Raw genomic sequence first — 14548 nt, 5'->3', positions numbered from 1 at the left:
ACGGTTAGCTTGACGGTCATTCCATTCTATGTTCGGCAAACAAAAATCTTTGAATATATCATCGTACGTCGCACTATCGGCTTCCTTTTAAAATCAACATGTTGATCGACTGCGTCCTGCTAGTGAAAATAACGATTAATCGCCTACACGGTAAAACGAATATAATGACCCCTAACAAAAACAAAATGTTGGTTTGGTTTTTAGATGTTCGTATAAAACCCCTTAACTAACGAGGTGTTGACGGAGCTGGGATGTCGCGTAAACTTTTGTCATTTGTGTGGTTCAACAATGTCCATGACATCTGGCCCAAAATTGATGTCTTGCTCTTCGGTGAAAATAAACCCCAACTCAAAAAAGAGTTTTCAGTTTTTAAAATTTTTGAATCGCTCATTAGCAGCTTCATCCACAAACTGTTGAGGAAGAGTTATTTCAGCTCTTGAGTGTCGCGTTCGTACCATTTTTTTACCAGTTTGGAAGAAAAAAGAAAAAAAAAAGTTGAGAGCTTTGTTTGCAATAATGGTGTCGATGTAGAGGGAAAGACAGAAGAAGATGATGAAAAGTTAAAAGAAATAGAGAAAGATAGAGAATGAGTGGACGGTTAAAAAGAAGTGAATGGATGGGTGAAATGGTTACATGAAAAAGTAAATTGTAAACATTAAATAAGGGGTAAAAGGAAAATTCAAAAAAATATAAATAAAATAAAATAGAGGAATAAAGTGTAAAAATAATATTTCCCTCCTTAATTTGTTTTTTCTTCCCTTGGTAACCATTCCATCGTGTAGGTATGAGCTCTGGTGGGTCCCTACAGTACAAAACAATTTGTAAATATTTATGAATAATAAAAACAAGAAAAATAAAAATAAATTATTTATGTATGTAAAAATAGCAAAATCCAATGTTGTGGCATTGGAATTTGATTCACGGGGCAAACACACTCAGATGTCGTGCAGGTAAAACACCGACTTGTTGCGCAAAGGTGGAGCTCCATTGTAAACTTTCAAGCATTGACCGTTGACTTTAAAGATCATCACATCGTCTATATTTTTTATATCAACTACTCCATGAGGGTGGACGTGATGCACCTCAAATGGTCATGACCATCTAGATTTGAGCTTTCCAGGGAAGAGTTTAAGCCTTGAATTATAAAATAATACATGTTGGCTAACATGAAAATGTTGTGGCATCATCTTTTGGTCATGCCACTTTTTGGTCTTTTCTTTGTATAACTTGGCATTCTCATATGCTTGTACCCTAAACTCTTCCATCTCATTAAGCTCAAGCAGTCTTTGCTCCCCAGCTAATTAAGCATCAAAATTTAGCCTCTTAATGTCCCAATATGCTTTGAGTTACAGCTTAATAGGGAGGTGGCATGTCTTCTTATACACTAACTTGAAGAGTGACATGCTCAGATGAGTCTTAAAAGCTGTTCTATATTCCCAGAGTACTTCATTTAACTTTGGTGACCAATACTTCCGCCTTGGATTCATAACTTTTTATAAGATCTGCTTTATCACGCGGTTGGATATTTAAGCTTGGCCAATCGTCTATGGATGGTATGCCATGGAAATATTGTGATGAACTCTATATTTCCTCAATGTCTTGGCAATCAACTTATTATCAAAGTAGGTTCCCTCGTCGCTAATGATGGCCCTAGGCACTCCAAACCGAGTAAATATATTCTTGTGTAAAAACTTAAGCACATTTTAAAATTATTATTTAATGTTGAAATCACCTCCACCCACACTTGGATACATAATCCATAGAAAACCATATGTACAAATCATCACAAGAAGATAGGAATGGTCCCATGAATTCAATTCCACAAACATCGAACAACTTAATTTCCAAAATGCCTTGCAATGGCATTTCATGTCACCTGGATATGTTCCCAGTGCGTTGCCATCGATCACAAGACCTGTAAAATATGTGAGCATCTTTGAACAATGTTGGCCAATAAAAGTCTGATTGCAAAACCTTGACAGCAGTCCTCGTTCCTCAAAAATTATCTCCACTTGGGGCCGTGTGACAATGGTATAGGATGTCTTGTTGCTATTTTTTAGGTACACGTCGTCTAATGATTTGATATGCTTAATGGTTGAATAAATATGTCTTATCCCAAAAGTAAAAATATGCATCTTGCTTGAACTTTTTCTTGCCCTGGCTGTTCAATTCAAAAGGCAGTGTACCACTAACAAGAAAATTAATGAGGTCAGTGTACCACATGATTGTCGTGGCATATAAGATTTTCTCATCAGGAAATTCCTCTTGAATATCTACAATGTCATGGCATTCAGAATTGATTTCTAGCCTAGATAAATGATCGACAACTTAGTTCTCAATACCTTTTCTATCTACAACCTCTAAGTCAATTTCTTGCAAAAGTAAGATCCACCAAATTAGTCTAGGCTTAAAATCCTTTTTGTTCACTAAGTATTTTATAGCTAAGTGATCAGTGTGGACAATAAACTTAGTGCCTATTAGGTATGGTCTAAACCTATTAAATACAAATACCACAACAAGTAATTCCTTCTTGGTGGTTATGTAATTCATTTGTGCCTCATTCAAGGTACGACTAGCATAATATATAACATGAAAACATTTACCTTGGAGTTACCCCAAAACAGCTCGTATAGCATAATCACTTGTGTCACAAATCAACTCAAATAGTGGTGTCCAGTCGGGAGGAACTATAATGGGTGTTGAGATCAATCGTTGCTTCAGCTCAATGAATTCATCTAGGCAAAACTTTTCGAACACAAAGGACTGATTTTGTTGAAGTAAAGTACATAAGGGCTTAGAGATTTTGGAAAAATCCTTGATGAATCTTCTATAAAAATAGTGTGTCCAAGAAAACTCCTGATGCCCTTGCAGTGGTAGATGGTGGCAATTTTTCAATCACTTCAATCATAGCTTTATCCACCTCAATGCCCTTGTGGGATATCTTGTGCCCTAATAGAATGCCCTCAGTTACCATGAAGTGACATTTCTCCCAGTTCAAAACCATGTCAGACTCCTCGCATTTTTTAAAAACTTTTCTCAATTTGTTAAGGCATCACTTGAAGTCGTCTCCAAAACCAGAGAAATCATCCATGTAATACCCCCAACTCGTACCCGATCCCGATACAAGTCCGAGGTGTCACATTGACTTTTCAAAACAATTATTTTTTTCAAAAGAATGACATTTCTAACTTTTATTAAATAAAAATGCATAAGTTATAAAATTTAAATCAATGAGTTTACAAAACTTATCAGAGCGAATAAAATTTCATTTTTTTAACTACATGCCAACTACATTATATATAATAAAATACATATTATTCATTTATCTTCTGATCTAACCTTCAGTAAGGAGAACTGACATGTCTAGCTTCTCTTCGATCCATAAGCTTATCAAAACCTACATGTGAAACATTCACACGCTAAGTCGATGACTTAGTGAGGCATTAAACTTATAAAGGAAACTCTAACTACTTGATCATGTATAAACATATCATCTCATGATGTCATACAAAACAATATAACATTATATATAATCTAATGCACACATATACACATCACACATTATTTCCATCGCTAACCTTATTCCACTATCAATATTATTATCATTTATATCTTTTAATTGTATCCTCTTGTACCTAACCTTTTTAATCGACATATGACTCATTTAACCAAACAATACACACATAATCATATAAATCAAATAATACAATTCATATCACAAAAGTGTATACATCACATATATTATGTTTATTCTTATCACTTTGTTAGCCCATGTACACATGTGAGAACTATAGATATGTGAGTACACTGAGGTTGTGCACCAATGCTGTCACCATAACTCGAATAAATTCCCACTAGGGGCATTGAAAAATTTGTCCCGAAGGACCACTATGTCCAGAAGGACCACTATTTCTAGAAGGACCACTTATAATCCCTCAACTCTTGGCATGCAAACTATACCTCTAGCTCTCATGTCACATAACATGGGCATTATCTTTCATGTTTATCACATATTCACACATTATTATAATCTCTTATATCACTTTCATGTAATCACATATCTCTTATCTCTTGTGCTCATGTAATCTCATAACTTTGTATCACATTTCACATGTCATTTATCATGAAATCACTTATATCATATAACACATATAGCTCATATACTCTCTTATATGTTCACATAGTTCAATTTCACACAGCTTGTCACATATGCATGTAATCACACAGCTTGTTATTTACATAATTCATATAGATCATGTACATATTCATATAATTAATTATGTTAATATAACACGACTTATCTCCTATTCTCATGTTATCATATAAGCATATAATCTTCTATGTCCTATCAATACTAAATAAACTTACACATGTATTCATATTCATATATTCTTTTATCTAAACTGTATAGTAATGTCATATACTCATATCATCGAATAATTTCACCTGACTAAATCTTATGTTATCCAATAGGTAAATGCTACTTAGCTTATCTCACATTATTTAAATACTAGTTTAATCTATTTATTTAATTCAGTTTCACATAACTCTTATCACTTTGCATGGTTTCAAATAATATATATATCATATATTGTTCACATATATTTCCCATGTAACTCATATCATATGATTCATATCTTATTCTTATAACATCATATATATCATATATGTTCATTCACTTAATCTCTTATGTTCATATATCACATATTCATATCATTCATTATGTCAATATCATATAACTTATGTAAATATATATATCACTTATATTGGTTCCTATGTCTTATCACACTAGCATATATTCATACAAATCATGTCACATATACAATAACATATAACTCATACACTCATAACAAACACATGCTCATGTTCATGAATTCATGCATAATACTATAGGAAATAGACTTGTCGCAAGTCTTATTTCCATTAAACATCATATATTATCTAATATGCACTCACCTGGCCTCACTAGTCAATACTAATCCCTTATCTCTTCTCGATGACTATCACTTGCAAACTTGTTCGAACGTTGCTCTCGATCGATATCTACACAATCATGTATACATATCAACATTCCAAATACTATGATTTGATCCTAGATTTCTTAAGCTATAAGAAAGAGTAAATTCCAATTTTCTCTTGCAAGGGTATCGGTACATCCCTTCACTGAGGTATCGGTACACTGACTAGGTATCGATACCCAATTTACATTAGATAATTTTTTTTTGTTTTAAGGGGGTATCAATACCATCCTTAAGGTATCGGTACCCTTTGAATGTCTTCCTAAATTTTAACTCTTGAGGTATCGGTACCTGATGAATGGGTACTGATACCCCCTTGCCCAGAAATCACTTTTAAGCCCAAAATTTCACTCCAAATCCACTTAAACTTCATGTTTCATCCCCTATCATATTCTTACTCACATACATATGCTTAAACCCATTAATATCTATTTATCACATCTTAAACCTCAAAATCCTATCCACCTCATGGAATTCAAGAATTAAACTCAATTTTCAACATGTTCTAAATTCAATCCTATCACTTCATATCTCTTAATTCAACCATTGACAAGTCAAATTTAGTTTCAAATTTAACTTATCAACTCATTTTCACGATTTCACTTAAAAACTCTTTAACTTTAATCTCTCCTAACTTCTTCATTCCTTGATTTTAAGATGACTTAAGTCTTTCTTAAGCTTAAGTATTCTCCAAGGATCATAATCAATCTAAGATTTAACAAGAATTTAGCTAATAAGAAGACTCACCTTTGCTTTGGCTCTCACAGTGAAGAGAAAGAGGAGAAGGGAGAGTTTTCTAGAGACCTTTTCCTTTAACCTTTATTTCCCACATGTTATAAGCCTACCAAAGAAAGATAAAAATCTTCTTTTCAAATGACCATTTTACCCTTCTTTCTTTCAATCTTTACTAAACCATCATTCACAAAATATTTTTAATTAAGTCGTTGAACTTTTAACTTATTTTGAAATTAAGCACATAGTTTTCAGAATTTGCATTCTAGTCACTAGCCTATTTTGGGATGTTACAAATCTCCCCTCCTTTTAAGAAAAATCGTCCCCGAATTTTCACTGCACACCTTAATAAGAACATGTCTTTTAATTTTCTCATGTTGCTCTCTCTATCTTATTCCTTCGCAATTGCAATCAATGATTTGCCTTCAATTTCCAAAGAACCTAATCCATTTCTATTTTTTCTCTTCTTCTAATGTACACTTACTTTTAACCGTTGAAAATCCATATCATGTCACTTATCATATAAATAGTAACATTCATTTCTATCACTCAAAATCATAAATCAATTGATTTCCTTCGTCAATCTCTAATTGACTTACAATAATAACTCAACCTTTAATCCTTCCAAATAGCATGCTTATTCTTGATAACTTGGCCAAAAGAAAGAATATATATATAATAATTCAACTCTATTTTGAACTTCCTTAATACCTATACATCAATTCTTATTCCACTTACTATGTATATTTGACCAAGAAACATAACCTTAGACCTTCATCATATATGATTAAAACATATGTTTTACCAAAATCAAACAATATCTTATACAACCTATATTTTTCTTATTTTTGTATCAAACTTATAAGCTACTCCTCCATAATTCTTGTCACCCTTTATCCTTTAAACTCCATCTTTTTATTTTCCTTATCCATTTATCCTTTCATAATCAAAATATCCTTATAACATAACTAAACAATATATTTCGTTCATACTCTCATACTCTTTCATATCACTTATACTTATTTCCTTACCTACATCATGTCTATATAATCAGAATACACATCCATATCCAGATCCACCTCATACTTGATTAACTTAACTTTATATGTTCTTCAAATCTTATAACTCTATTACTCATGCCTTTTCTTTCATTCTCATATACTCTTTTCATCTCGCTTACAATTATCCCTGATCACCCATCTTTATCGTATTCTCATAATTCTGATAGTCAACACTACTTGCACAAATCTTATTCTTTGTAAAATCCTTGCTCAAATCACAATACACATATCCCTTTTTCATCATCTTAAACTTCTATCAATCCTTAACTTCTCTTATCATACGAATCCTTATCTCCTTTACTACATCGCATTTTATAATTACAATATACAACCATCTAAATTCATTCCATACTTGATTAATTTACTCGGATCATCTTCTAATTCTTTAACTCCAATACACTTACTATCACATAATTTTTCTAGTTAGCATCAGTACTTCCAATCTCGAGCATAACTTTCATTGAGCCATTCATATACATTATGCCATTCGGACTTAACTCATCAATAATTTACTTAACTTATTAAACCCACATTCTTACTTTGTCAACTCAAACATTCACACTTTCTTTGGCTTATAAACTGATCACCAATATATCAATTTTTTAAACTCTTACAAACAATATCTATATCACTTGATATATTTAAAATACTTCTTCTACTTCACTTTACATCATTTTTAACAAAACTTTTAATCCAATCCGCCATTTAACTTCATATACCTTCTTAACTCTTTACTTTATCTTCCAGTATCAGATCCTACTACTCAAGCGTTTCTGACTTTCATCAGATTTGATCTTTTAACATAAAAAATACTACTAATCCAACCATGATTGTAATTGAAACCCAAAAAAATTTCCTCTATTTTATAGTGCTAATCTTTATAAAATACAAATTCTCTTAATCATTCTGAGCTCTCTCTAAAACTGTAGCACAATTAACTACTTCTTGAAAAGGGAATCATTTCAACACTAATAATACTCTTTTAATCTGAGCACAAACAATTCACAAATCACTTATGTACCCCCTTTTCATTAAAATTATCCTAACAACAATTGATTCAACTTATCAAATTGCACTCTTATCCATACATGTTAAGATTCCCCTATCCCAAATTCATAAACTCTGGCTTTATATATCTAATAAACTTATCACTGAATACTTATTCTCAAACTTTTCTAAACTAATAACCACATCCATGAATCTTATATCATTCTTATGTTAACATTTGTTCACTATACTTCAAGTCATCCACATAGTAACTAAACTACTTGATCTAACTGCTTCACTTCAAAACAGTGGAGACTCTTTAACGTTCTTATGGTAATACTTATTCACCATATTCTATCTTATCCACGTAATAACAAAAATACTTCATATCTCTTTTCCGATTCAAACAGTGAAGACCTTTTATCATTATTCTAATATGATTTCAAATTTCTGAAATCAACCTTTGATCTTACGAGGCACTTCCTGAGGTGTTCGCTCTTCATCTTGCCTGGCCAGGGTAGGTGAATTGCTATCACCATCAGGTCTATCACCTCTCGCCTCTTTCGAAACTCTCATTATCATACTTCTATTATAACTTAATAAACTAATTCTATTAGCAAGACAACACACTCCTTACACTATCAGATCAGAAAATTTCACTTTGAGTTGGCATGTACGCATTTTAAAACTCTTTTACTTTCGGTTTAAGCCTAAAATCGGCTAAACCTTAGCTCTGATAACATAAATGTAACACCCCAACCTGTACCTGACCTGGATACGAGTTTGAGGTGTCACATTGACTTTTTAAAATAATTATTTTTTTCAAAAGAATGACATTTCTAACTTTTATTAAATCAAAATGCATAAGTTATACAATTTAAATCAAGGAGTTTACAAAACTTATCAGAAAGAATAAAATTTCAATCTTTTAACTACATGCCAACTAGATTCTATATAAAAAAAAATACATGTTATTCATTTATCTTCTGATATGGCCTTCAGTAAGAAGAATTGACATGTCTAGCTCCTCTTCAATCCATAAGCTTATCAAAACCTACGTGTGAAACATTCACACGCTAAGTCGATGACTTAGTGAGGCAATAAACTTATAAAGGAAATTCTAACTACTTGATCATGTATAAACATATCATCTCGTGATGTCATACAAAACAATATAACATTATATATAATCTAATGCACACATCACACATTATTTCCATCGCTAACCTTATTCCACTATCAATATTATTATCATTTATATCTTTTAATCGTATCCTCTTGTACCTAACCTTTTTAATCGACATATGACTCATTTAACCAAACAATACACACATCATCATATAAATCATATAATACAATTCATATCACAAAAGTGTATACATCACATGTATTATGTTTATTGTTATCACTTTATTAGCCCATGTACACATGTGAGAACTATAGATATGTGAGTACACTGAGGTTGTGCACTAATGCTATCACCACAGCTCGAATAAATTCCCACTAGGGGCACTAAAAAATTTGTCCCGAAGGGCCACTATGTCCCGAAGGGCCACTATGTCCCGAAGGACCACTATGTCCAAAATGACCACTTATAATCCCTCAACTCTTGGCATGCCAACTATACCTCTAGCTCTTATGTCACATAACATGGGCATTATATTTCATGTTTATAACATATTCACACATTATTATAATCTCTTATATCACTTTCATGTAATCACATATCTCTTATCTCATATGGTCATGTAATCTCATACTTATCACATTTTACATGTCATTTCTCATGAATCACTTATATCATATAACATATGTAGCTTATATACTCTCTTATGTTCACATAGTTCAATTTCACATAGCTTGTCACATATGCATGTAATCACATAGCTTGTTATTTACATAATTCATATAGATCATGTACATATTCATATAATTACTTATGTTAATACCACACGACTTATCTCCTATTCTCATGTTATCATATAAGAATATCTTATATGTCATATCAATACTATAAACTTACACATGTATTCTTATATATATATATATTCTTTTATCTAAATCGTATAGTAATGTCATACTCATATCATCGAATAATTTCACCTAACTAAATCTTATTTTATCCTATAGGTAAATGCTACTTAGCTTATCTCACATTATTTAATACTAGTTTAATCTTTATTTAATTCTTTCACATAACTCCTATCATTTTGCATGGTTTCACTTAACATATATATCATATTTTGTTCACATATATTCTCATATAACTCATATCATATGATTCATATATTATTCTTATATCATCATGTATATCATCTATGTTCATTCACTTAATCTCTTATGTTCATATATCACATATTCATATCATTCATTATGTCAATATCATATAACTTATGTAAACATATATATCACTTATATCGGTTCCTATGTCTTATCACACTAGCATATATTCATACAAATCATGTCACACATACAATAACATATAACTCATACACGCATAACAAACACATGCTCATGTTCATGAATTCATGCATAATACTATAGGAAATAGACTTGTCACAAGTCTTATTTCCATTAAACATCATATATTATCTAATATGCACTCACCTGGCCTCACTAGTCAATACCGATCCCTTATCTCTTCTCGATGACTATCAATTGCAAACTTGTCCAAATATTTCTCTCGATCGATATCTACACAATCATGTATACATATAAACATTCCAAGTACTATGATTTGATTCTTGATTTCTTAAGCTATAAGAAAGAGTAAATCCAAATTTTCTATTGCAAGGGTATTGGTACCTCTATTGGGTATCGGTACATACCTTCACTAAGGTATCAGTACTCTAATTAGGTATCGATACCTAATTTACATTCGATAATTTTTTGTTTTAAGGGGGTATCGATACCATCCTTAAGGTATCGGTACCTTTTGAATGTCTTCCTGAATTTTTACTCGTGAGTTATCGGTACCTGATGAATGGGTACCGATACCCCCTTGCCAAGAAATCACTTTTAATCCCAAATATCGCTCTAAATCCACTTAAACACTTCATATTTCATCCCTATTTATCACATCTTAAACCTCAAAATCCTATCCACCTCATGGAATTCAAGAATTAAACTCAATTTTCAACATGTTTTAAATTCAATTCTATCACTTCATATCTCTAATTCAACCATTGACAAGTCAAATTTAGTTTCAAATTAACTTATCAACTCATTTCAAGATTTCACTTAAAAAACTCTTTCTTCAAGGATCATAATCACTCTAAGATTTAACAAGAATTTAGCTAATAAGAAGACTCACATTTGCTTTGGCTCTCACGGTGAAGTGAAGAGGAGAATTGAGAGTTTTCTGGAGACTTTTTCCTTTAACCTTTATTTCCCACGTGTTATATACCCTACCAAAGAAAGATAAAAATCTTTATTTCAATCTTTACTAAACCATCATTCATAAAATATTTCTAATTAAGTCCCTGAATTTTTAACTTATTTTTAAATTAAGCAAAAAGTTTTCAGAATTTACATTATAGTCACTAGCCCTGTTTTGGGATGTTACAATCCATGAATATCTCAAGGAATTCCTCACCCATGTTAGAAAAGTTTGCTTACATGCAACACTGAAAATTCTCGAGGCATTACAAAGTCCAAAAGGCATCCTCATAATGGAAAAATGTCATGGGGACATGTGAAAGTAGTCTTCTCCTAGTCCTCTAGTGCGATGACAATGTAATTGTACCCAGAATACCCATATAAGATGAAGTAGAATGCTTTGTCTTCTAATCAATCCAACATTTGATCGATGAATAGTAGAGGAAAATGGTCATTCTTTGTAGCTTTCTTGAGCTTACGATAGTTCATCTATATCCTCCAACCAGTGATAGTGCGTATGGGAAATATTTCATTATCTTCATTGGTTACCACAGTTGTGGCACCTTTCTTGGGCACACACTGGACAGGGCTCGCCCATGAGCTATTAGATATGGGGTAAATCACTCTAGCGTCAAGCCATTTAATTATTTTTTTCATTATCACTTTCTTTATAACTGGGTTGAGTCTTCGTTGTGGTTCTATCGAGTTGCCATGGCAATCTTCTAGAAGTATCTTATGCATGCAAATCGTGGGACTAATCCCCTTTAAATCAGCCATCGTCCATCCAAGTGATTTATTATGTTGCGACAAAACACTTGACAAACTTTGCTCTTGGTTAGTAGTAAGGCTAGAGGAAATAATTATAGGTAAAGTATTATCACTACCTAAGTAAGCATATTTAAGATGCCCTGGAAAAGGCTTTAGCTCTAGGGTAGGTGCATGTAATAATGATGGCTTAGGAGGAATAAATTCATCAAAATCAAGGGGTTCAAAGTGTATACCTGATCTAGCGAATAGTAAGCTAGATTGCTCCACCCCTGCTGGAAATTTTTCATGATCATCTATGCTTTCATCGTCATTAGGTTATTCATAGTTGCTAGCTAAATGAAATTGCTTTGGATAAGTTTATTCGATCTCTCCTTCAATGAAGGAGTTCATTTCAAAAATTCCTTGGCATTCTTCAAAGTCATCAGCATACATGAGAGTATGAAAAACATTGACAATCACACACTGGTCGACAACTCTCATGGTAAGTTTACCTTTTTCATAATCAATCAGAATACTACCAGTAGCTAGGAAAGGCCTACCTAAGATGATGGGCACCTTGGCATCAACTTCACAATCAATGATAAGGAAGTCAACTGGAAACATAAATTTATCCACCTTCAATATGACATCTTTGACTCTCCCTTCAGGTGTAACATGGGATCGATCAACAAGTTGTAAAATCACAGAGGTGGGTTTGGCATTTCCTATACCAAGCTTCAAGAATATATATTTTGGCACCAAGTTCACACTTAAACCAATGTCACATAGTGCATTTCCAACGAAATTAGCTCCTATAGAACATGGAATAATAAAGATGCCAGTATCATTTTGCTTTTACGGTAGATTGCTCAATGCAGAACAATATTCTTTTGTTGTGGAAACTGTCTCATGCTTCTCAACTTTTCTCTTCTCGGTGCAAATTTCTTTAAGAAATTTGGCATAAATCAACATTTGTTCAATGACTTTCAAGAGAGTTACATTAATGTGGAGTTGATAAAGAATGTCCACAAACTTTTTGAACTGAACTTCATCATTGTGCTTATTCAATATTTATGGGAAGGGCGTGGGGGTCTAACTTCCTCAACAGCGGGAGTAAGAATTGTTTTTGCCTTGGCATTGGAATTTAGTGCTTCAGTAGGTTCACTAGTAGAACCCTCATCTTTGTCCTTCTCGCCAATGATATCATCATGTAATTCAGGTTTAGCTTTTTCATAAGAGGGGATAGAATCATCATGTTACTTTCCCTCAAACTTGACTTGTTGATTAATCTTAGTTCCACTCCTAAAAGTCAATACATTGCATTGTTCTTATCAGTGAGATTTAGTGACTTCAGTGTCACTCGACAGTCATCCTTGTTGACGTTCTTGCAATACTGCGACAATCTAATCAACTTGACCTTTCAAAGATCTCAAAGACGAGCTATGGCTTTGAAACTAAGACGCCTTGACTGTGAAGCAAAGCTCCTTGATTTTTAATTGAAGTAGAGTGGTCTTGCAGTATTGTCTTTGTGGTAGATATGAAATCTCTTGAATTGTGGCCTCCAAAGAACTAGTTTTGCTGAAGATGAGGCTCACTTGTTAGCATTATGCCATGACATAGTGTGTTGGTAGCCTTGAGATTCAGTATAATTTTGCTAACGAGTAGGTTGACTAACATTAGGAGCTCCTTGATTACCCCATAAAAAGTTAGGGTGTTGGCTCCACCCTGGATTATAGGTGTTGAAGTAGGGATTGTTATTGCCTCGATTGAAATTGCCTACAAAATTAGTGGACTAATGATTGGTTGGGCATTCGTTCTCGTGATGATTGTCATTGCATAACAGACATGCCGAACTAAATGCCTTCACTTTCTTTACTTCAGTAGAGTGTTATAAGTTTTTCAACATATTAGTGATAGCTGAGAGTTGAGCGGACACAGAGTCATTGGTATCTAACTCGAATTCCCCAGGTGTTTTTCTCCCAGTTCCAAGCCTTAAGGAAGGAAATTGATAGTCATTGTTGACAATTCTATCCAAAATAGCAAATGCCTCAGTAGGTGATTTATCAAGGAATGTCATATTTGTCGAGGCATCGAGCATCATCCTCGTGTTGGCATTTACTCCATTATAAAACATAACTACTTGAGTCTAGTCTTGAAAACCATGATTAGAACAGTTGCGAAGCAAACTCTTGTAACGATCTCAATATTCATAGATAGATTCGTCATCGTCTTGGCAAAAGTATGCTATGTCATTCCTTAGCTGAGTGTTCATGTTTGGCGGGTTATAGTGCAATAGAAAACTTTTAAAAATATCAGCCTATGATTCCATCGAGCTAGATGGAACACCCTCAACTAAGCCCTCACTCGGTCAAACAAAGAATATGGAAATAACTTTAATTTCAGCACATCCTCATGCACTCCTTGTTGGCGGAAAGAATCACAAACCTACAAAAAGTTGTGAATGTGTTGTCTGACATCTTTAGTTGGCATACCCCCAAATTGCTCTATCGAATTCAGTATATTGAACATCACATGTTTGAGCATGAAATGGGCTACTTGAATTTCGGGTGCCACAATTCCAAAATTCAAATCACCCAACATAGGATTCAAATGATCACAAATAGC

General features: G+C 33.1%; 1 non-coding gene across 1 annotated transcript; it reads left to right on the top strand.

Annotated features, from left to right (window-relative positions):
* The first annotated feature begins 14079 nt into the window (after positions 1-14079).
* Positions 14080-14191, top strand: LOC120184127. The gene has a single exon (XR_005521987.1). It is a non-coding gene; the product is annotated as a small nucleolar RNA R71 (small nucleolar RNA).
* Positions 14192-14548: the final 357 nt, after the last annotated feature.

This window comes from Hibiscus syriacus, unplaced genomic scaffold (assembly GCF_006381635.1).
Source record: "Hibiscus syriacus cultivar Baekdansim isolate YM2019G1 unplaced genomic scaffold, ASM638163v2 tig00003725_pilon, whole genome shotgun sequence".
NCBI lineage: Eukaryota > Viridiplantae > Streptophyta > Magnoliopsida > Malvales > Malvaceae > Hibiscus > Hibiscus syriacus.
This window is presented reverse-complemented; position numbering and strand designations above follow the sequence as displayed.